The sequence below is a fragment of the Cupressus sempervirens genome, chromosome 9 (genome assembly GCF_028749045.1).
Source record: "Cupressus sempervirens isolate cs-2001-9-10 chromosome 9, ASM2874904v1, whole genome shotgun sequence".
In the NCBI taxonomy this organism is placed as follows: Eukaryota; Viridiplantae; Streptophyta; class Pinopsida; order Cupressales; family Cupressaceae; genus Cupressus; species Cupressus sempervirens.
In genome coordinates, this window is record NC_143126.1 from 607,025,939 (window position 1) to 607,049,548 (window position 23,610).

At 36.6% G+C, this 23,610-nt stretch overlaps 1 pseudogene; it reads left to right on the forward strand.

The window, feature by feature from the left end:
- Positions 1 to 831: 831 nt before the first annotated feature.
- On the forward strand, positions 832 to 18,781 carry LOC149540148 (uncharacterized; annotated as a pseudogene).
- Positions 18,782 to 23,610: the final 4,829 nt, after the last annotated feature.

Below are 23,610 nucleotides of genomic sequence, written 5' to 3' on the forward strand. Positions count from 1 at the left end.
TTTCAATCCTCAATCTAGTGTGAAGAATTTTGCTGTTATTAATAGTTCAATGATACCCTATGAATTTGATGGGTTGGATTTAAATTTTTTCAAGCATCAATTGCTTTAGAAAATGAGAGAGGATTACAAAGGATCATGAATTTTCTATGTAGTGAACCATGTAATTTTGGCAGATCTTGTAGATGTGATGTCCCAAATAGAGCAATTAAATGCAATGCATGTTGAAGTTAATGAAAGAGTGAGAAACATTTCTTATAGAGCTCCTCCATCTTGAAATCATAAGAATTAACCTCCCCAATTTCCCTCCTTGAGATTTAGTTCAATAAATGATTTAAAATCTTGGCTTATGGTGGAAACCCTAAATTTTGGTACAAATTTTACTTATATATTATGATATTTTTTGAGTTCTAAAAATCTAATTCTCTCTAAAAATAGTAATAATTATTATTGGCTCTATATATACAAACTATTTGTCAAAATGATTTAGAGAAATCTTCTCTCATGGATATGTTTACCAAATGTGGAATTGTTTTTAAAGATATGTGTAGTCTAAAATTGAATTTCTCAATCATTGTCAATACCATCTTTGTATGAGACAGAATGGGAATTTAAGAACAACATATGGACATCCATTACAAAATAAACAATAGAGAATCTGGCCCAATATTGAGGTCAAAAATGATATGGCTGATATTATTACAAAATATGGTCGCAAAGAAGACACATCAACTATTTGACATAATGTGAAATTTCATGTAACATGATCAATATACATGAGATGATTTGGTGAAAAGAGACTTAGAATAAATTATAGATGTGTATCAAGGAAAAATGGAGAAGATTTGGTTCAATGTTAAATCCACTTCATTTACACACATTTTTGCTTCAATTTCAAATGTCCACATCGAGTGCAATGCTCCATGTTATATGATGGCAAACCTCTTGCACTCTTTGATTTCTAGAAGTTTGATGATGCCAATGGAGGAGGACATACTTTGTTTGACTCTCAACGAATGCAATATTTCTACAAATTCCTCAAATGTTGTTGTTTGTGAGCTCATATATTGTGCAATCTTGCCAAGAAAGGAGGCTAAGGGTAAATATTCATCAAATGCAATTGAGAGCCCCTTGGGACATGGAGGGTGAGTGGAGAGGGTGTGGAAACAATAGAGGAATTTGGGAGAGACCAAAATTAATAGTGTAGACACTAAAAATTGTCCCAAATGACTTTATTAATTTAATTAATAATGGTCAGATTCTTCTACTTATTTAATTAAAATTATTTTAATTAAATAGGTTCATTTTTGGCCTAAGTATTTAAATTTAATTTAAATACTTCCTAGCTTTAATGTGTTAAATTTAATTTAACACATGATTCTTCATTTATTCCTTTTTTTTTTTTTAAATAAATTTTATTTATTTAAATCCTCCATATCCTATTAATTTCTTCTAGACCTAAATTAAATTAAATTTCATTTAATTTAATTTTTATCCTAATCTATAAGCCTAAGAGTATGTGTACTCTTATGAGTTGTCATCATAAAGGTTTACATTTCTTTTTAAGCACATGGTGTCTACAACTTGAGAACTTTCTACACACATGTGCCACCTCATCATTTTATCCTCCCAACTAAGGATATGAGATAAGGTGCTTAATTGTTAATACTTATCCTTATCTTTTAGGGGTAAAAGCATAGATCTGTGTCACCGTTTGTGATACAAAAACCTGTTTTGATCAAATCTCATTTGTCTATCAAAACTCAATTTTCAAAAGAAACTAAAAATACCCTTTTATAGATTTCAGATTCAATACCATCATTATATAAATTTTTGAGTGTTTTGATTAGTTATAATATGTTATAATCGAAAAATATTATAAGTCGATATTTCAACATTTCAGAAGATGCTCTCTCAAAAAATGAAAAAAAATAGTAAATCATATCAAAAAAATTTTAAAAATATATTTATCACTAGAGAGAATCCTCTTCATGAATATGTAATTTTTTTTTAAGAAGGTATAGATTTGATAGGGAAGTTTTGATGGGAGGAAAAACTGTTGGGTTCTGACAAGGTCAAACTTGAGTACTTATAACAAAGAAAATATACATCAAAAATAATAATAAAAATTTTGTGCACTAGCTATACATGTCATCTATAAAATATTTTCAAATCATAACAAGAAAAGATGATTTGCACATACTTGTTTGACGGGAACTACATCCTATATTTTTTACAGTTAAAAAAGGGACTTCAAAATAAAATAAAATGAATAAATTCTTAGTCAAAAAAATAATAAAAATTATAGGCATAAAATTCATACAATTCTACACATTTCATCAGTTTACATCATCTTCATATTTTAAACGCAAATACCATTTTTTTTGTCATTAATGTTGAACTGTCACATTCTGATATCACTTTTCTTTATAAAAGGTGACACAGGTTTGTGCTTTTACCCTTAGACACCCTCTAGATGTTTCCTGAGAGTCTTTAAATAGAAGCCTTGTCTCAAGCATTGCATATAGAGGATTATTAGATTACATTGACACACCATCGCTTCGAGTCTAGAATCACCTCATTGAGAGCTTGCATTATAGCTACATTTCCATATGGAGTTCATAGGCTGCATATTAGTGATTTGATAGTTGGTAAGATTTACATTTTGTATTGCATCTTAGTTTTTGTTGTGCATTCATATTTAGTTTACATTCTAGTTTTAGTTTTCATTCTAGTTATAGCTTGCATCCATAGATAGTTTTCATAATTCCATGTTCATTGCATCATAGAATACCTTTGAGTGTGACTTCCTCCATAGTCATATCTTGAAAGTATTATTCTTATCATATAGTCTACGATCATATTGCACATTCACTTTGCACTCACACTCACATTTGCACTTTCACACAAGGGATTTAATTATTGTTGTGTTTGTGAGAGCATACCAAACACACCCTCCATCAAAGGTACACCAACAATGGCTACACATAGCTTCCCTTGTTGAGTAGTAGAGGTGGTTGGAATTTTGGTTTGTTGGTTGCTTTTGTGAATTTCTTTTAAATTAGCATGATTCCTTAGGCTTCCAGGAATTTGTACATTTTTTCAGTACACATTTTGGCAAGCTCGGTGGGACCCACGTCCTTGATCTCACTTCAAAAGTTTGCTAATAAAACTTTCTGGAGTTCGGATTAGCATTTTGTCGTCTATGATAGTCTCAGTTTCGTCTGCGTTGTGCGTCTACGCATATCAACGTCTCAGAAGATCAGCGTCTCCAAGAACAAGCATTTGCGCTGTTGCCAAAAAAATTAAGTTTGTTTCTTTTGCATCTCCGTCTAATTTATTCTGTCATCTAAGTTAGGGTTTTGTCGTCTGTGCTTATTTCTCTGTCATTTTTGTGCTGTGATCTGTCATCTGCGATCCAAAATTGTCATCTCCATTTTTTATTTTAGCATCTACGCTCTGTACTTTGGCATCTGCGCTCTGCATTTTGGTGTCTGCACTCTGTATTTTGGCGTCTGCACTTTACAGTTTGGCGTTTGGTCTCTGTACTTTGGCGTCTGCGCTCTGTACTTTGTCATCTTCATGTTTTAGCATCTTCTATTATTAGCGTCTATGACTATTGAGATTTAAACTAACGGTTAACGGTTTCTTGAGCATTTTGTGAGTTTGCAAGTCGAGGATTTATGTTAGAGGATGAACTAGAGTGTAAAAGACTTGGTTACATTTGAAATTGGAGCATTTTAAATGGGTACATTTAGTATAGAGTACATTTGGATTTGGGCCTTAAAATGAAATCACATTCAAAGCCTTAAGGAAAATTAACTTCATTTCAGCATTGTCATTTCAGCATTTTCTGTTAGTATTTTATTTTTTGCTATTTAAAGTTGGAAAGAACCTTGTATGCTCTAAACACACGTGTCTTCAATTAGAGTAGCAAACTTAAATTTTTGTGGATAACGAACAAGTTTCTTTTAAACCCCAAGTCCACTTACGTATTCTCTCCCCTCGCACTTTTGGGCGACCTTGGGTGCACAAGAAATAAGTGGATTTTTTTTTCATTTTTTCATTTCATCACCCCTTGGGACGACCTCAACTCCAGCATTCTGGCAGAGTATAAGAATCAGGAGGTGAATCGAAAGACACCTCTCTTAGAAGTGTAAATATTGTCAGTCTTGGCTAAGCCCCAAAGAACTTTATACCTTTAGGAAGTGAAGGAGGAGATTTGGGTTACCATCTCCCCCCGACTGTGTGGCAGTATTTCCTTTCATCTATAGAATTGGGCCTCACGTACCTAGTGTATATCGAGGATGCCCTTTAGCTAAGCCTTGTACAGCCTAGTATCGGCCTTATTAGGATTGTTGTTGTGTTTGGTGTGTTTTTTCAAATAATCAAAAAATCAAAAAAATCAAAAAAAAAAAAAACAAAACAAAAACTTCAAACAAGCCAAAAAATGAGTGAAATTGTGAGGGAACCTTTGCAATAAGATAGGTTAGCTAAGGTCTCTTTGACGCATAGTCATCTTTTGGAAGTTTTTTCACTAGAGTCACATTTTGAGTTTTGTTTGAGTTTATTTTTGATGTCAAAAAGTTTGAGTCTTGTTTTGTTCTTGCCATGACCAAAAAAGTCAACCAAATCAAGCATAAGAAAGTGAAACTGTCCAAACCACCTATCTAAAAAGAAAGGAAGAGACTAACACATGGTGACAAAAAATTCAGCTACACAATCAAGGACATTCAAAAAGAGGAAGCTAGGAAAGACCGCTACAATAAGATCACCTATAATAGAAAACTTCGGAACTGGTTTGCTTTCCCAGGTGTAAACCCAAGGTTCTTATTTCCTGTAAACAAAAATTGAATCAACCGTATAAGTGGCCATCATACTTTCATCTTTCTTATTCATTTCCATTTCTTCCATTTTCAAACTTTCTTCTAAGGGAGCTAAAAATGTAAAAAACATTTTTTATCGTGACATTAGACCTTACATCCATAAGCAAACACTTTATCCTAATCACATTCTCTTATTTGGGACCACAAGTTAGTCTCCAAATCACAAGCAATCCATTTAGTGTCCTATCTTTCCTATAAGATCATATTTGACTATCTTTGGTGAGAGAAAGATACTCAAGTCTTACTTATTTAGGATCACAAGTCAATCTCCAAATAGTAAACAATCCACTCAATACCTTACCTTGCTTATTTGGGACCACAAGTCAGTCTCCAAATAGTAAGTGATCCATTTGGTGTCTTATCTTTCCTACAAGATCATATTTGACTATCTTTGGTAAGAAAAGGATACTATTATCTTTCAATATCATTTTTTTTGGTAAACTAAGGTCTCTTGTTCAAATTTGGGTACTTGACCCACTGATCATCTAAGGTTAAGAGCTCTCATTTTCATTTTCTATTTCTCTCATAAGCCTTCATTCATCATTTGGCCATTCTTGTATGGTAAACACATGATCAGGAAGGTTTATATTCAATACCAAAACACATTTGTGGGAATCAACAAAGCAATCAGAAATGGAGAATCTTCCTCCCTCAGCTGCAACTTCATTAGGGGATGTGCTTCCCTCTAATCCGAATCTTGGTATGCCTAATATCCAAGAGCCACAACAAACTTTTCATAATAGCAATCCAGGTGATAATGATGAAGAAGTATACCAAGATGAAGACCCTATTGATTTCGGTGATATTTCTAGTGAAGTTAAGACCTTCCTTGCAGACCCTTACAATGTAGAGATGATGGAGAAATCCATTAAGGCAAACAAGACCGACATATTCTTAAATTTGATCAAGGACGGTGTTAAATTTCCTACAAGTTTTGATGAGAACATCCTATTTACTCAAGTCAAGAAAGGTGGTGCTCCCTTAGCACCTAGTTCAAGTACAATGCCAACATCAAGTAAAGGAAAAGGACCTACGGTGACAACTAGTGCAATGCCCACATCTAGCACTTTACCACAACCAACGCTTCAAACCAACCTTGAAATATTTCAACAATTCATAAATGCTCTATCAAATCTTGCCACATATGCTAATGCTCCACAAAACATCTCAACAACTTCAAATGTAGGAGGCCTTAGTATTAGTCAAGCACCAACTCAACCAATGGTCATTTCTATACAGCCTACACCTTCACCTCAGTTGCATGTGCCTATGACCATGGTAACAACATCAATGCCAAATGCAATGAGTGCATATCGATAGGGTGGTTCAAATGGAGCAACTCCACCACCCTAGCAGTCATAAGCACAAACAAACTATGAAGTAACACATCTCACTCAAATGTTTCATGAACTATGAAATGAGGTGCGCAGCACAAATAATAAAGGGGTAAAACACTTGTCTCTTGATGAGATTTTTCCTTTTGATAAATTTGTTCCTGTTACTCCATTCTTGGTTGGTTTTGAGATTCCAAAGTTTGAAAAATATATGGGAAAAACATGCCCTATCGCACATGTAAGGGAGTTCTATATTTTGTGTCAAGAGGTGGCATACAGTGATGATTACCTTAAGAGACTCTTTCCACGAAGTCTCGGAGGTCTTGCATTTGAGTGGTTCATAAATCTGCCTAAGGATTCTCATACTACCTTCGATGAATTGGCAAATAAGTTCATAGCACAATACTCTTACAACACAGACAATCAAGTTTCATTAAGTGACTTGTGTAATACTAAGCAACGAAATGGAGAAACTTTTGCCAATTTCTTGCAAAGATGGAGACATCTTTCTAGTCATATGCCATACAAAATCGAGGACTCTCATCTTGTTGATATGTACATCAAAAATTTGATGCCTGAAATGTCCTTTCACTTGAAAGTGGCGAGTCCTGAGGACTTTCCTACTCTAATCAAAAAGGGTAAAAACATTGAAAGTGAACTTTTAGAAAAGGGCACCATCAAACATTATAGTTCTTCATCTTCCCATAATGAATCGAACAACGATAACAATCCTAGATCATGGTCTAAGAATAGGGGTGTTACACATGATGGTGTTATAGATGTCAAAAGCTTTCGAGGAAGTAGCAACAATAATTACCACAACCGTAACAACAATAACTCAAATCAAGACAACCAGGGCAATCAGAAAACTCGATTCTTTCCGCGTAACAATTACAATCATGATTATGATTAAAATAGGACATTCAACAACTTTCATGGACCATTGGAAGCCGTCTTTCAAAAGGTGGTAGATCATAACTTGATGGTGTTTCCTAATACACGTCCTTTTGATGAAAATCTACCAAAACCTAGGTGGTATCAAGAAAATGAATATTGCAAATACCATCGCGTCAAAGGACATGATACCAAGAAGTGTTTCAAACTCAAGGTGTTTATCCAAAACCTTGTTGATAATGGAGAAATTGAAGTGGAAGGAGGTCCTTCCTCTAAGAATGCTAAGTTGAAAATATTTCAAAAGTCATTTCCTGATCACAATGATGGTAACAATAATATGAATCAAGCCTCCACATCAAATGTTGTACCTTATGATTACTCTACTAACCACATATCAGGGTTTGACTCCTTGTGTGGTAAAATAGATACCAATGATATATGTGGTTTTGACTCCTTATGTGGTCACATCGAAAGGGTAGACACTCATGTGAATACCCTTGTCTTACAAGCAGCTGATTGTGATGCAACCACTCAACGTGGAAGACTCATTTTGCAAGAAGCTACTCCTAATAACAGTAATTCACTAGCTCCACATGCGCCTACTGCGCTGTCCACTCCATAAAGGCCCGCTTCATGCTATGATGTATTATCCCAACTAGGTAAGACTCCTACACAAATATCCATCCTTGAGCTTCTTACCACCTCGCCTGTACATAAGGAAATCTTGGAAAAGGCCCTTTTAGAGTCTCGTGTCCCTGATAATATTAATGCTGCCCAATTCACTGCCATGATTGGAAACCTTGCTACTCAACAACATTTGGTCTTCACAGATAAAGATTTCCAAGCTCCCAATCCCAACCATAATATGTCACTCCATATTGAAGTCCTCATACAATGACATAAAATAAAAAGAGTGCTCATAGACAATGGATTCGGTCTAAATCTTTGTACATTAAAGATGATTCGTTTCCTGTGACTTCTAGAGGATCTCCTCGATTCTAGCAAAAGAATTACTATAAATGCATATGATGAAAGAGAAAGGGAATCAAAAGGAGTAATTATTTTGCCTCTCAAAGTTGGAATAGCCATTATCAATACTGAATGCCATGTCCTAGATTTAGATTTTCCATATAACATCTTGCTTGGTATACCATGGATACATACTCTCAAAGTAGTACCTTCCACATACCACCAATGTTTGAAATTCCCGCACCAAGGAAGAGAAGTTACAATTCTAGGGGATCCTACACCCTTTGAATTTTGTAGAAGATTGGAAGGTACTCTGGCAAATCTTTATCCCATAAGTGAGTTTTCTGGAGTCATACCTAACTCTTGTCATTAAAGAAACTACTTCCCCTACAGTACTAGAAGCAGCCCATGACAACTCAAATTCCCGTAAAGGAAAAGAGAAAGTTGAAGATGCTAAAGTTAGCACTACAAGGAAAAAGACCACCTTTGCTGACTTGGGAATGGGAGAGTATAAGTTCGAAAATGCCTTGTGTGTGGGACAATTACCACTTTCCCCTCGTTCCCTTGGAAAGCCTTCACAATTGCCATCCTCTACTAATAAGGAAACCATGTAAGTTAACAAAATGACATTTGAACATTGGGGTTCCCTTAGTGATGAACACATGGAAGATAATATTTTAGATTGGTTATATTATGATGGAAAAGATGAACCTGTGGAGTTTCCTAAGGAAAAATATGTCAAAGCACTTCCCATTGTTGAAAGCATGTCATATCATGGTACTGGTCTTGGCCCAAATGAAAATGGAATTAGACAACCCTTAGAAGCTAATAGCTATCCTAAAAGACACGGCTTGGGTTCCCTCAAACCTAAGGTTACCTTTGTTGACAACTATTTGGCCGAACCTGAATCTGAGACTAAAGAGGAGGAATTCTTCGAAGTGCCTTTCCAATAGGTCAAAGATGACCTAAATAATCGTGTCCATACCATTACCATAAATGATCTTTCATCCATTGATCTAACTCTCACTAAACTTGACATGATAGACTGGGACCTTCAAGATATGCCACTAAGTTTGGACATTTGTAAGTCTGATGAGGCAGTGATGGCACTTTTTGGCCTAAGAATCTTCGAGATTAAGAGCATGAGATCCAATATGATGAAAAAGCCTACTTTGGTAGCCAAATCAACTCTCCTAGTCACAAAAATGAAAAGGAAAATAAAAATGAAAAAATCAAAGAAACATCCTCTAGTGAAAACCCTTCTAGGGCGCTTTTGGATGATGGAAAAGATAAAATAAAGGGCGCATATTTCGGTGAAAACCTCATAGAGGTGCTAGAAGAGGGAGAGTTGAATTTTCCATTCAGATCCTTGCTACCAAAAAAGTCATCCATTTTGAATGAAGACACTATTCCAATAAACTTGGGTACAGAAGATAATCCACAGATTACCTACATTACTGCCACCTTGAGTCCTGAAGAACAAAAAGCTATGACAATATTCTTGAAAAAAGGAAAGATCAACTTTTATTGGACCTATAAGGATATGCCTGGATTATATACAGATTTAGTAGTACATCATTTGACAGTTGATCCCAAAATCAAGCCAGTAAAACAAAAGTTGCGTAAAATGCATCCTAAGGTAGCACTTCTAGTCAAGGCAGAATTACAAAAGATGCTAGAAGCAAAATTCATTTGACCCATTGACTATCCTGAGTGGATCTCCAATATTGTTTCGATAGGAAAAGCATCTGGGGGAATTCGTGTTTGTTTTGATTTTTGAGATTTGAATCTTGCATGTTCTAAGGATGATTTTCCACTACCCAACATAGACATCATAGTGGATCTGACAGCTGGACATGAGATGTTGTCTTTGATGGATGGATTTTCTGATTATAACCAAATCAGGATTGTAGAAGAAGATCAACATAAGACGGTATTTATCACGCCTTGGGGAACCTTTTGTTATCAAGTCATGCCCTTTGGTTTGAAAAATGCTGGCGCCACATATCAACGCGCGATGACTACCATATTCCATGATCTTCTACACATCATAATGGAGGACTATGTTGATGACATCTTAGGAAAATCCAAGACTAGAGAAGCCCACATTGATGTCCTTACTACTATTTTTGAAATATTGGAGAAGTACAAAGTGTGCCTTAATCCAAAAAAGTGTGTATTTGGCGTCAAATCTGGTAAATTATTAGGTTACATTGTATCTAGAAGAGGAATTGAAGTAGACCCTGCAAAAGTAAAGGCCATCATGGATATGCCTCATCCTACAACATTAAGAGAGCTTCATAGTTTTCAAGGAAGATTACAATCAATCAGAAGATTTGTGTCACAGCTAGCTGATAAAGTTCATCCCCTTTAGCATTTGCTTCATAAAGGAAATTAGATTCAATGGGATTGCTTGTGCCAAAAAGCATTTGAACAAATCAAGACATATTTGACTAATCCTCCAGTCTTAGTCCCTCCAGTAGTAGGACAACCATTGATCTTGTACATTTCAGCTACTTCAGTTGCCTTAGGAGCACTCCTGGCACAATTAAATGATAATGGAAATGAACAAGCCATATATTACCTCAGTCAAACACTAGTTGGTTATGAGTTGAATTACACTGCTATTGAAAAAGCATGTTTGGCCGTGGTCTTTTGTACATAGAAACTACATCATTATATGCTTAATCATACTACATTTCTCATTGCCAAAATTGATCCACTCAAATACCTATTGTCAAAAGCCACCCTCACTGGTCGAGCAGCAAAGTGGGTCTTAATCCTAAGTGAATTTGACATTGTGTATAAGGATCGTAAAGCTATTAAGGGACAAATAATTGCAGATCAGTTAGCTGAAGCACCTCTTCCAGGTAGTCACCCTATTGTGGTAGACTTTCTAGATGATACCATTATGACTATAGCCCCTAGTATATCATGGGAACTATTTTTTGATGCATCCTTCACACAAAAGGGATCAGGGGTAGGAGTTTTGTTTGTAACACCACAAGGGGATTTAATTCCTAAGTCCTACAAAATTTCATTCCCTTGCACAAATAACATAGCTGAGTATGAAGCATTAGTGACAGGAATGTGTCAAGCCATTAAATGGAATATTAAGAATCTTCTTGTCTTTGGAGACTCACAATTGGTTATCAAACAAGTGACTGATGAATATCACACCAAAGATGAGAAGTTGTTGCCCTACCACTGAATTGTTGAGAATCTTAAACAACACTTTACAGAAATTATCTTTCAACAAGTTCCAAGGGCTAACAATAAAGTAGCAGATGCCATGGCCACTATTGCTTCTATTATTGCCATGCCAGAATATAGTCCAAAATGTGAGTTTCTCATTGAGAATCTTGTTACTCCTGCTTATAAGCAGAATGATTCTGAAGTGGTGTGCGAGATTGTTGGTCCTGAGTCTCCATGGTATGCTGACATTTTTGCCTATCTACATCATAAAACTATTCCCATAACCCTCACTCCAAACCAAGGTAAGACCTTTATTTGCCGAGCCGCTCGCTATACCATTATAGGTGATACCCTTTTCCGAAAACACTTTGATGGAACCCTCCTTTGATGTCTCAATTCAGATGAAGCTAAAACAACATTAGAAGAGGTTCACCAAGGGATTTGTGGTGCCCACTCTAGCGGCTTTACGTTAGCAAAAAAGCTTCTTAGGATAGGTTATTATTGGCCCACTATGGAAGCAGATGCATATCATTTTGTGAAAAGATGTATCCCTTGTTAGCAGCATGGCGATTTGATACATGCTCCCGCCCAAGACTTGCAACTTACCATCACACCATGGCCCTTTTCCTACTGGGGATTTGATCTTGTTGGTCAAGTGTATCCTAATTTCTCTAATGGCCACAAGTATATTATTGTCACAACTGAGTATTTCACGAAATGGGTTGAAGCCATTCCCTTAACCTACATCACCGACAACCAAATTTCTAAATTTATCCTAAACTATATTATTTTCCGCTTTGGTATACCTCAAGATATTATCACTGATAATGGAACCCCGTTTAAAAACCAAGAGGTAGCCATGTTATGCCAAAAATTTGGAATAACCCACCATTTCTCCACCAGATACTACCCTCAAGGCAATGGCCAAGCTGAAGCCACAAATAAAAACCTCCTAAAAATCCTAAAGAAAACTGTTGATGCAGCTGGCCATAATTGGCATCTCCAGATTGCTCCCGCACTTTGGGCCTATCGAACCTCCATTCACACCCCCACAGGAGCCACTCCATTCTCCCTCATCTATGATTCTGAAGCCATATTACCCATTGAGATTGAGTTACCCTCCCTTAGAGTCTCTCTACAAAACTTCATATCTGATGAAGAATACCGAGTTGCTCACTTGCAAGAGTTGGCACTCCTTGATGAGAGATGCCTCTATGCCCTTAACCACCTTCGCGTGTATCAACATTGCCTCCAACTACAATATAATAAGAGGGTCCAGCCGAGAGAATTTGAAGTGGGTGATCTAGTGCTACAACATAATATGAGGAATCTCCAGAGCTGTGAAAAGAAAGGAAAATTTGAGGCAAATTGGTTAGGTCCATTCATTGTTACAGCCAAATATGGTTCTGGGGCATATCAAATTGCTACACCTGAGGGGGATCTACTCCCTGAACCTGTAAATATTCAGCATCTCAAGCACTTTTATGCTTGAGAATTTGTAAATCTTGTACAGTCTTTAAAAGTTCTGAAAAAACAAAAAAAACAAAAATAAAAATAAATTTTAAAAAAATGAAAAAATTCCAATCCATTGTCTATCCAAACCCTTTCTTTCATGTCCTACTGTTATTCTTTTTTTATTTATTTGTGTAGAGTAGTACTTAGTCTTTTGCTTGTTGCTAAATCCAACAAAAGACCTCTTGTCTGCGAGGCCTCATTTTTCATTTCCATTCTTGCATGCTTCCTGTCAAATGGTTGTTTAATTGCATTCTATTGTACAATCTTACGATAGTGACCACACTTGGATACACATAAAATCACCTTTTGGAGGCTTAATGATTCAAGAAGTTTATTTGTTTCACCAACCCCTGCCAGAATCACACAATCATATTATCACAAAATCCTTGATTCAACATTTCCCCGTAGGTTGAGTCCTTCCTGTAGGCGATATGGGGACTTTCACTTTTCCAAGACTTAAGGCTCTTGGCAGGAACTGTGAGATAAATGACTACTTGGTCATGAAGTCTCTTTTGTTTGGTTTGTCGTATTTTCTTTATGTCTTTTATGGTTTTACTATGTGTATGTCTCAGATATTAATGCCTGCCACAATGGGGGCAATTACGCAAAGAAGTTTTAACATTTATGCTTTTATAGCATATAATGTATACACTCTTTTGCAAAATAAAAATAATAGTGTGCTCTCCACATAAACACAACATAATCCCTTGATTTCACTTAGTTAGGGTCCATGTAATATAGGGTTTCATTCGAGTCATGCTTCAGACAAGGTTCTATTTATGTCCTCCTCCTATGCTATGCTCCTGGATCTTTATAGGCGATGATTTTGATAGATATTCATTAGGTTGCATCTTTAGATGGAGTGTTCATTTTTCATCCTTTTAAGTTACATTAATTTTTCAATATAGATTGCATTCGTTTACTCATCAAATTAAGTTTCTTAGTGCTCATTAAATAGTCTAGTTCATTTTAGCATTAGCATTACATTTAGGGGCACATACATATCATAATGCATAAGTCTCATAATCTCTAGCCAATCTGCATCACACATGTTAAGCATCATATAGTATATAGAAAAGTTAGATCACATCTTGCATCAATAAATGTTAGTCTCATAAGCATCATATAAAATCCATACATATGCATCATAAACACTCATACATATATAGAATCATCAACTCATTTCATGTATATATATCACAAAAGAATCAATGTCTGTATGGTCCAAATACATATAGAATCATATAGTACAAATGCATCATCTGCACATATCTATCAAAATATTGAATCTCTATACAAAATCCAGGAGCCATGCTATGAGGCTCCTGCTCCTCCTGTGTCACCCCCTCGAGGTGGTTAGCTCTGCCCTACTGACAGCTCTGATCTAGCTCTACCACCTGTGGTCTAGGAACTTGCCCCTCTCTCAAAATCAGGCTGTCGCTGGTTGGCAGGTATGACATCATGATCCAGTGACCTATAATAGGCTGCCTCTCGTACTACCCATGCCTTAGATTGCCTGGCTAAGATGGCCTCCTGCATCACTGTCACACTAGCCCCTGGCATAACCATCTGTCTTGCTATGTCACGTTGCCTGTGATACTCATCAATCTGAGCCTGATATGTTGCCCGATTGGCATGCAAGGTAGACACCTCTCCCCGTAACCTCGCTAGCTTGACAACGTCAACATGCACTGCCATACCCGTAAAATCCCTTGCATCCACTCGTGCCTATAAAGCTGCTAGTGCCTTATGTGTGCTATCTACTTTGACTCTCTGCAGCTGTACCTCTGCTTGTAACCTAGTAGCCTCTGCCTGTAGACTATCCCGCTCAGCCCTGACTATGTCCATCTCCTCTCCCGGTACCTATCTCTATAGAGGTGCCTGTGGTGGTACCTGTGCCTGTGCCTGTACCTATATCTGAGGTCCCCTCTACGGTGGCACCTGTGCTACTACGGTACCCCTCCTAGCAACTGCCCTGCGACCATGTGGTCCATGTTGTGCCCCCTAAGCTAGCACTACTACCATAGCAGCCTGTCCCCCATCTCCTACACCATCTCCCTCTCCTTGTACCTACTCTACTGGTGGAACTACTCCAAGCACTGTGAGTCTGACTAGCTGGTGTGCTACTCACCACTGCGCATATGTCGGTGTCATACCAGTATCTCCCCTATCCTGACCATGAACCCATGGCACTCTATCCATTGGTAACCATGATGATCAAGAAAATCGTAGCGTCGTCCTCCCACCCCATAACCAACCATACTCACGAGTCACTACAAGATATAAGAATCTATCTGGAACCACATCTTGGATACGCCCAAACTGTCGTTGCACCTGAGAAGGCATATATTGCATGATCACGTGAGTGGATCGACCAATAATCCATCAATCGGTTTGTGTAAATGGGTGATACATCTGATCCTCTGTATCATCCTCACCCCCTTCTGCCTGTACTCTCCTCCAGTGCTCTGCTCCATCATAAGGAGTCCAGTCAAACATGATAATCTCATCAAGGCACCTGTGCCAGAATCCCACTGACTCTGTCGATGTATACTAGATAGGAGGCCAATATCTGCATGCATATGGCTCTCTAGGCTGCTTGGTCTCTCTCCGTGTGATGGGTCGAGTAACTCCAATGTGCTCCCAAGACCAGACCATCAATAGTGTGAGTCTTGGTCCCATCGTGCGCTGTGTTCGGTATGCACACATATGTAAATGATGATACAACTCTGCTAGGATAGTCTGTTCCCAGTAGTAGACCTCGCCATCCTCCTGTAATAGGGTGCTCAACACCCATGCCCAGCCAATAGGCCACCCATGTCCTGCATGATCTAGTAGCATCAGCCATATCAAAGAGGCTAGGAATACTGCCAGTCTCGGTATTCTCTGCTCCAAGGCTCCCCGCTAGGATAGCTAGGATCGCTCTACTAGTAGTCTCTGTTGTCACCTACCGAAGCACTCTGTCAGGAAGGGATCAGCTCCCTCACCTACATACTCTAGATATGTGCCTCTAATAGGCACTCTAAGGATCCGCCATACATCCAGGAGAGTGATGGTAGCCTCCCCTGTCGATAGATGGAAGCTCCCCGTGGGCGTATGCCATCGCTCTATGAGAGCCGATAACTGTGCTGTGTGAGCTCTCAAGTCTGGCCACTTATGGACATGCTCTAGTCCACACAGCCGCACGTGTCCCCAAACCGTGTCTGTGAGTCTCTCCTGTATAGTCATAGTTGGTGGATAGTGCTCTCGTGACCTAAAAAGCACCGTGCCCTCTTGCAACATGGACATGTGATAAGTAAGTTATTTCATTTCCAGAAATGTGGCATTTCATGCTCGCCATTTCTCATTTTTGTTGCATCAGGTAGAGATGCTGATCAACAAAGACGCTGATCAACATAGATGCAAATCCGCAGAGACATTGGTCTGCGCTTATGTAAAACATGTGTTGTCGTCTCTGCTCTGCTTTCGAAGACGACATGGCAAGGTCTGTCATCTCCGACGTTGTTATCCCTATTGCATAGATGACTGACTATTGTCTATCATCTATGTTAGTTTTTTCACAGCCTTAGCATCTACGTAGTAGACAGGATTTTCCTTGTCGGCTCCACAGGCGCAGTATCCCTTCTTTGTCATCTGCGCAAATGACAAGGTGGAGACTGTCGTCTCCGCTCGGGACCAATTTTTGTCACTTTTAGGGCATCATAAATGCCTCTAACCTAGTTTAGCTATCAAATTACCAGGAGGATCAAATGACTCACCAGTGCCCCCATCGTGGCTGGTCTCTAGTGCTCTCAAACGCGCTCACCAAGTTGCAATCTCTCGATCAGGTCCATAGCTGCTCTGGATGCTCTTCTCGTGGTGTGACAATGACTTTCTTATGGGTCCCCTAGAGGCTTATGTAGGTCTCGTTGACCCGATTTGCGCCCTTCTCCACTCTGAGTCATGTCTGTCTCATGATTCCTCCATATTTTCATTCTGTTTTTCTCATTTCTTCTTTCCCTTCTTTCCATTCCAAGACCTTTTCACGAGAATTGCCCAAATTTGTATTTCTTGCACAATTTCCATGAGGGGGCATTAGGATTCTCCTTCCTTCTCTGGAGCAACCTACATTTTATTTTATGTGATATGATGTCGTGTCGACACCACATCAAAGAGGGGCAAAATGTAGACACTAAAAATTGTCTCGAATGACTTTATTAATTTAATTAATAATGGCGACATTCTTCTACTTATTTAATTAAAATTATTTTAATTAAATAGGTTCATTTTTGGCCTAAGTATTTAAATTTAATTTAAATACTTCCTAGCCTTAATGTGTTAAATTTGATTTAACACATGATTCTCCATTTATTCCTTCTTCTTTTTTTTTAAATAAATTTTATTTATTTAAATCCTCCTATCCTATTAATTTCTTCTAGACCTAAATTAAATTAAATTTTATTTAATTTAATTTTTATCCTAATCTATAAGCCTACGAGTATGTGTACTCTTATGAGTTGTCATCATAAGGGTTTACATTTCTTTTTAAGCACATGATGTCTACAACTTGAGAACTTTCTACATACATGTGCCACCTCATCATTTTATCCTCCCAACTAAGGATATGAGATAAGGTGCTTAATTATTAATACTTATCCTTATCTTTTAGACACCGTCTAGATGTTTCCTGAGAGTCTTAAAATAGAAGCCTTGTCTCAAGCATTGCATATAGAGGATTATTGGATTACATTGACATGCCATCACTTTGAGTCTAGAATCACCTCGTTGAGAGCTTGCATTATAGCTACATTTCCATATGGAGGTCATAGGCTGCATATTAGTGATTTGATAGTTGGTAAGATTTACATTTTGTATTGCATCTTAATTTTGGTTGTGCATTCATATTTAGTTTACATTCTAGTTTTAATTTTCATTCTAGTTATAGCTTGCATCCATAGATAGCTTTCATAATTTCATGTTCATTGCATCATAGAATACCTTTGAGTGTGACTTCCTCCATAGTCATATCCTGAAAGTATTCTTCTTATCATATAGTCTATGATCATATTGCACTTTCACTTTGCACTCACACTCACATTTGCACTTTCACACAAGGGATTTACTTATTTTTGTGTTTGTGAGAGCATACCAAACACACCCTCCATCAAAGGTACACCAACAATGGCTACACATAGCTACCCTTGTTGAGTAGTAGAGGTGGTTGGAATTTTGGTTTGTTGGTTGTTTTTTTGAATTTCTTTTAAATTAGCATGATTCCTTAGGCTTCCAGCAATTTGTACATTTTTTCAGCACACAAATAGTTGCACCCATGGTGGATGAATCTGAGCTTCCTTTTAGAATCCTTTGTAGAAAGTATGGAGCTACAACTAGTTATACTCCTATGCTTTTTTCCTGTCTCTTTGTCGAAGACCTAGTGTTGAGTTAACTACTTGTAACGAAGATCATCCTTTGTTTGTGCAATTGTATGCAAATGACCTTGAATGGTTGTTTCATTTTTCTCAAATTCTTCAACCTTATTGTAATTACAATGATATTAATTTGGGGCACCCACAATGAATCTCCAAATGAGGTAATTATGGAGCTTTTTTGATGGACAACTTGCCTCTAGTGAAGTCACTAGTTAAAAATTTAGCATCTAATCTATATTTTCCTATATCATGTAAGATTCAAATATTTCCATTTCTTGAGGACACCATAGCTTATGCAAAGATTCTCTCTCTTTGTTGTCCATGGAAGAACTAGGGATCAAAAAGATGGAAGTAACAGAGAAGACTTGGCTAGCACTAAAGTAGTTAAGAAGGAATCTAACAATTAATCTATTTGTGTTTGTATCTTGTAAGATTTAGATATTTCCATTTCTTGAGGACACCATATCCTATGCAAAGATAATCTCTCCTTTCCATCCATGGAAGAACTAGGGATCAACAAGATGGAAGTAATAGAGTAGATTGGGCTATTATTAAAGTAGTGAAGAATGCATCTAGCATCTAATCTATATGTGCCTATATCTTGTAAGATTCAAATATTTCCATTTATTGAGGACATTGTTGTGGTTACACAATGCATGCCCCATTTCAATCAAAAGTGGGAATCCCTACTTTATCTTTTGGCTTTTCAAGATCCTAGTCTAGGGTTTGAGTCATTTTAGGGTCTTACTTAATCTCCTTAGTCTAATTCAAGTCACTAACTGAGAAGCTTGGATGTTCAGAAATCAAAATTCTAACAACTAATAAGCCAAAAATTACAAAAAAACTATACATCAGGCACACCTACTTGCACCTAGTGTAACCAAAAATTGGAGATAGGCATTTTGCACATTATTGATTTGTAGCTACATAGTTGCACACTTTCATTGCTACACAATTGTGCTAGGTGTGATCAAAATCTATTTAAAGGGCGGGAGGTCCCCTCCCTCCTCACCTTGTCTTTTTGCTTCATTTTTTCTTTGGCCTTTGTCTCCCTTGCACTAGCTTGTGCCACATCTCCAACTCCTTGTTCGCACCTATGCACTGATCTAGGTTTGCTCCCTCCTCACTTTTCCTACAAAACATAACACACAAAACATTAGTAAGGAAGGTGTGCATCATTGCACCTCCCTAGGTGCACTGATGTGCACCAATTTTCATATGCAAAACTTAAAAGATCTATAAAAATGGTTCATAAACACCTTCAAAGATGGGTGTGCATCGAAACACCTACCCAAGTGTGCTGATGCAAACCCATACCCACAAAAATGAACATCAAAATGTAACTTAAACTTTTTTTAAAAGAAATTGGTGCATAGTAGCCCACCTTGTGAGGTGCCTGTTGCACACCTAAAAGACAAGAATAAGACTTAAGATAATTGCACATCAAGTGCACCTCTGAGGAGCACTTGGTGCATCGATCTTGTACTCATAGGGTTTTAAATAGTTTTTTGGGTTTTTTGAGCAATTGAGGGTTTGGTTTTTTTTGACTTTGTTCTACCATTTATTTTATTCATTGTTTCCTCAATTCTAAACAAATGGGTGTTCATTTTGTAGATATAATGACATCCTCTTCATCTTCCTCAGGAAAAAAATAGCACCAAAACCTATGGTCTTTAACTTCCAAAGAATTTTTTTGAAGTCAAGGCTTCTAGATGACAACTCAAATATCAGAGATCATGATTTAGGACACACTGATTTGGGAGAATTTTTGAAGTTATCTAAAAAACCCACAAAGAGGTCAGAAATGGTCTTCACACTCATTAGATCAGGATGTGTAAATGTAGCTTCACACTCGCTGTCAGTACAATCCTTTGAGCTCATTATGACACTTGAAAAACACTTTATCACTGAGGAGAGGGTTGTTAAGAGTATAATGGGGGAGATTGTCCTTCATTTGTGGCCAACAAATATTAATAAAGTATTTCATCTCCCATGGGCATATCAGTTCATCAGGCTCACCTATGAGTAGGTAGAAAGGTGGTATAGAGAACATATCAAGGAGGCCTCTAAGATCTTTCAATCATCCTACCACATAGAGAAGACTCCCTTGGGAAAGAAGACTGGCATAGCTGATATGACTAGAGGGTATATGATAGAAGATATCAAATACTCCATCATACTTTTGAGTCGAGTCATGGGTTTATGTGCAGTTGGACACCTGAATATCTTCATGGTAAATTCATAAAAATAATAAATAAATTAGAGATGCCACTAGACTGGGCTTCTACTCTTAGTGAGAATTTGTGTGAATAGTTGGTGGTAGCAAAGAACAAAAAGAGATTTTATATGACATTATACTTGGTGTACTTGCCAGCAGCGAGGGCCACATATTATCCAGGGCTGTACAAGAAGGGTAATATGTAGGATATCAATGCATATCCATACATCATCTATCCTCAATTAGTGAAGAAGAGGCTCTTGGAGAAAAGAAAAGAATATAGAACTAATAATGATGCCTTCATATTTGCAATAATCTAGTTCATAGAAGGAGATTATTCAAAGAGAATATTTGAGGATGTAGCTACAAAAAACTATTATCAAGAATGAAAGGACAAAATCAAAGATTGGGCAGTTTTATATTGTGATAACACATGTAAAATCAACATATCTAAAATTTTAGTGATGTACACTAAGAAAAAACACATTGCAATCAAGTATCATTTTCTTAGAGAATTAGATCAAGGTAAAGAGGTTACATTGGAATATGTTAACACAAAGCAGCAAGTTACTAGCATATTTAACAATTCATTACCCGAGGATGCATTTTTGTATCTAAAAGGAAAGGTAGGGGTCATTCCCCTATTTGATGCTCAGTAGAGTACACATTAGTGGTGCATCAATTGAGCTTCATTGAAGAAATACCAAATTGATACAAGAAGTTAGAACTCATTGCATATGAATTAGTACATCAGATACATTAAAAAATCACTATGTCAAGTCTTTAGCATTTGATTTCAAAGAGGGAGAGAATTATGTAATATATTCATTGAGAGAGATTGGTGTAATTAGAGAAGAATCAAAGGCAATAATCTGCAAGAGGGTGAACTTAATCTAGTAGAGTTTGAAGATAAGATGATAGAGGGAGAATCTTAGAGGGAGTTCTCATAGATGAATTTAGAATCAAAATGAAACTAAGGATATTATAAAATCTTAGAAATCATTTGATTGCTCTAAGTTTTCTTATCTTAATGACATGTTGTGTTTCCATCAATGCCAAAGAGGGAGATCTTTGATAATAATTATTCAATTTTATATTGTCATTGATGTTACACAAATGTTATACTCTTACCAAGCACTGCCAGTTTGAACTATGTTTAGAAGCCTCTAGTATTCACCAAAAAATAGTTTAGGAGAAGCCAAGTTTAGGAATTCTTGTGTAAACTAACTCAAGTCAGTTAATAAAGGAGTTCAGTGTAAACCAAGTCAATTCGGTTACCAAGGAACTCAGTGATAACCGAGTGACCGAGTTTAAGCCAACCTTCAGCAAAGTAGTTATATTCATTAGTTGGTTTATGCAAGTTGACTCAATGGATGTTATTTGTTTGTATCTAAGGGTATTCAACCTGACTTGACATTACATTTAATATATATGAAATGTCAAGATGTCAAATGAAAAGAGTGTAAGAGGAGAATAAGAGAAGAGGAGAAAAGGCAAGGATATCTTTAATTAAGAGAAGAGAATCCAAATAGCTACAAAAATATTGTAATCAAGGAGGACCTAGAGGATAAGATAGAAAAATGATCTAAAATTACAATCCAATTGCTTCATAAATAAGTGAAATCATTGGTACTATCTAACAGTTATAGCATTGAAGAAATCTCTTAATAGAGTTGACTTAACAATCATTTTGTAAACACTCTAACCAAGTGGAATTTCTATATTGAAATTTATTAAGACCCCAAAAAATTCCACTCCTAATAGGGTGATTTAAATATTTTAATAGGGTCACACCTAGCATCACATGTTTTTTAATGTTTAATAGGGTTGGCTCCTAACATTGCTCACTTCAGAACAATGAAAAGTTGTAACTAGTTGCATTGGTGGTTTTCCCAAATTGGGTTTCCATGTTTAACCTTGTTATCTCATGTGTTCATTTTATTTTCTTACTACTTTATATTTCTACAACTAAGATACTAAAGGTTAATACACATCAGAATATCATATTTCCTTGTTAATCAAGTTATAGTGAATATTTAGTTCTAATTGAGATATCATTTTCAAGGAAGTTTGTATTGACATCTAAGGGATTTGGAATTTTTTTAGAGGTAACTAATTCACCCCTCCCCTCTTAGTTACTTCTCTTGTATTTCCAAAAAAGAAGGTATGCAAGAAAAAAGATGATCCTTTCTCCAATTCATTACATTAACATAATTTGTTAACATGATGCAAATACTAGAACTAAAAGGCCATACAATCATAACAACAAAATAAAACCATTGGCTCCATTATTATTTATGAACATGTATTCACAAATTTAACACACTCCAAAAATAATAAATAAACTCAGAATGAGAGCACCAATAGCATATATTATTGCATCAAAATAACAAGCTAGAGTACATATTACATCCATGTATTTATAAGAAATAATCTCCTCAATTTATGTTAGGAGTAAGAGCTCTTAAAATATACACTCGTAGTAAAAACCAATAAAACAAATCTAATTATATATAAATTGACTCTCTAAATGATGCTAAGTAGTTCTACACCCTTGTTTATATCCATTAAAGGGTGCATGAGCCTTCACATGACATAAAACAATAAAAGAATAAGAAGATAAGAAGAGTGCATCTATAAGATTATCTGGAAGCTATAAAAATAGAAGTTTAGCCTTCTCTAGGCATTTTTTAGAGTTGAACTGCCATCAAAATGAGTTTTTGTTGAATGGAATGCTCTAAATTAGCAATTGGCAGTTAACTCTCACTACAATGCTTCTTCAAAACTATCAACACACCTCTATGAAAAGTGCACTTATGCAAGTTGGTGACAAGTTCCAAAAAATCCAAAATTCTATCAAGTGTCAAACTAAATTTCCAACATTTGGGATTTCTTCTTCTTTATACCAAAATGATGTCTCAATGTTTTTTCTTAAACTTCTCTATTATCTCAACCACTTGAGTAGCTTCTAGTAAATCTAGACCCCCATACTTATTCTTCACTAGCTACTTATAATTACTGACTTCTATAAAAGTTTCTACAAAATCTTCAAGCTTGGTGTATAGCTCCAAAAATACCTCTTCAGTATTGAATTTTTATCTTATGTCTTCATCTAATGAAGCATCTTCAAATGTTTCTCTAAATTGTTGGACCATTGATTGCACCATAATAAGCTTGGTCTTAGACTCATCTTG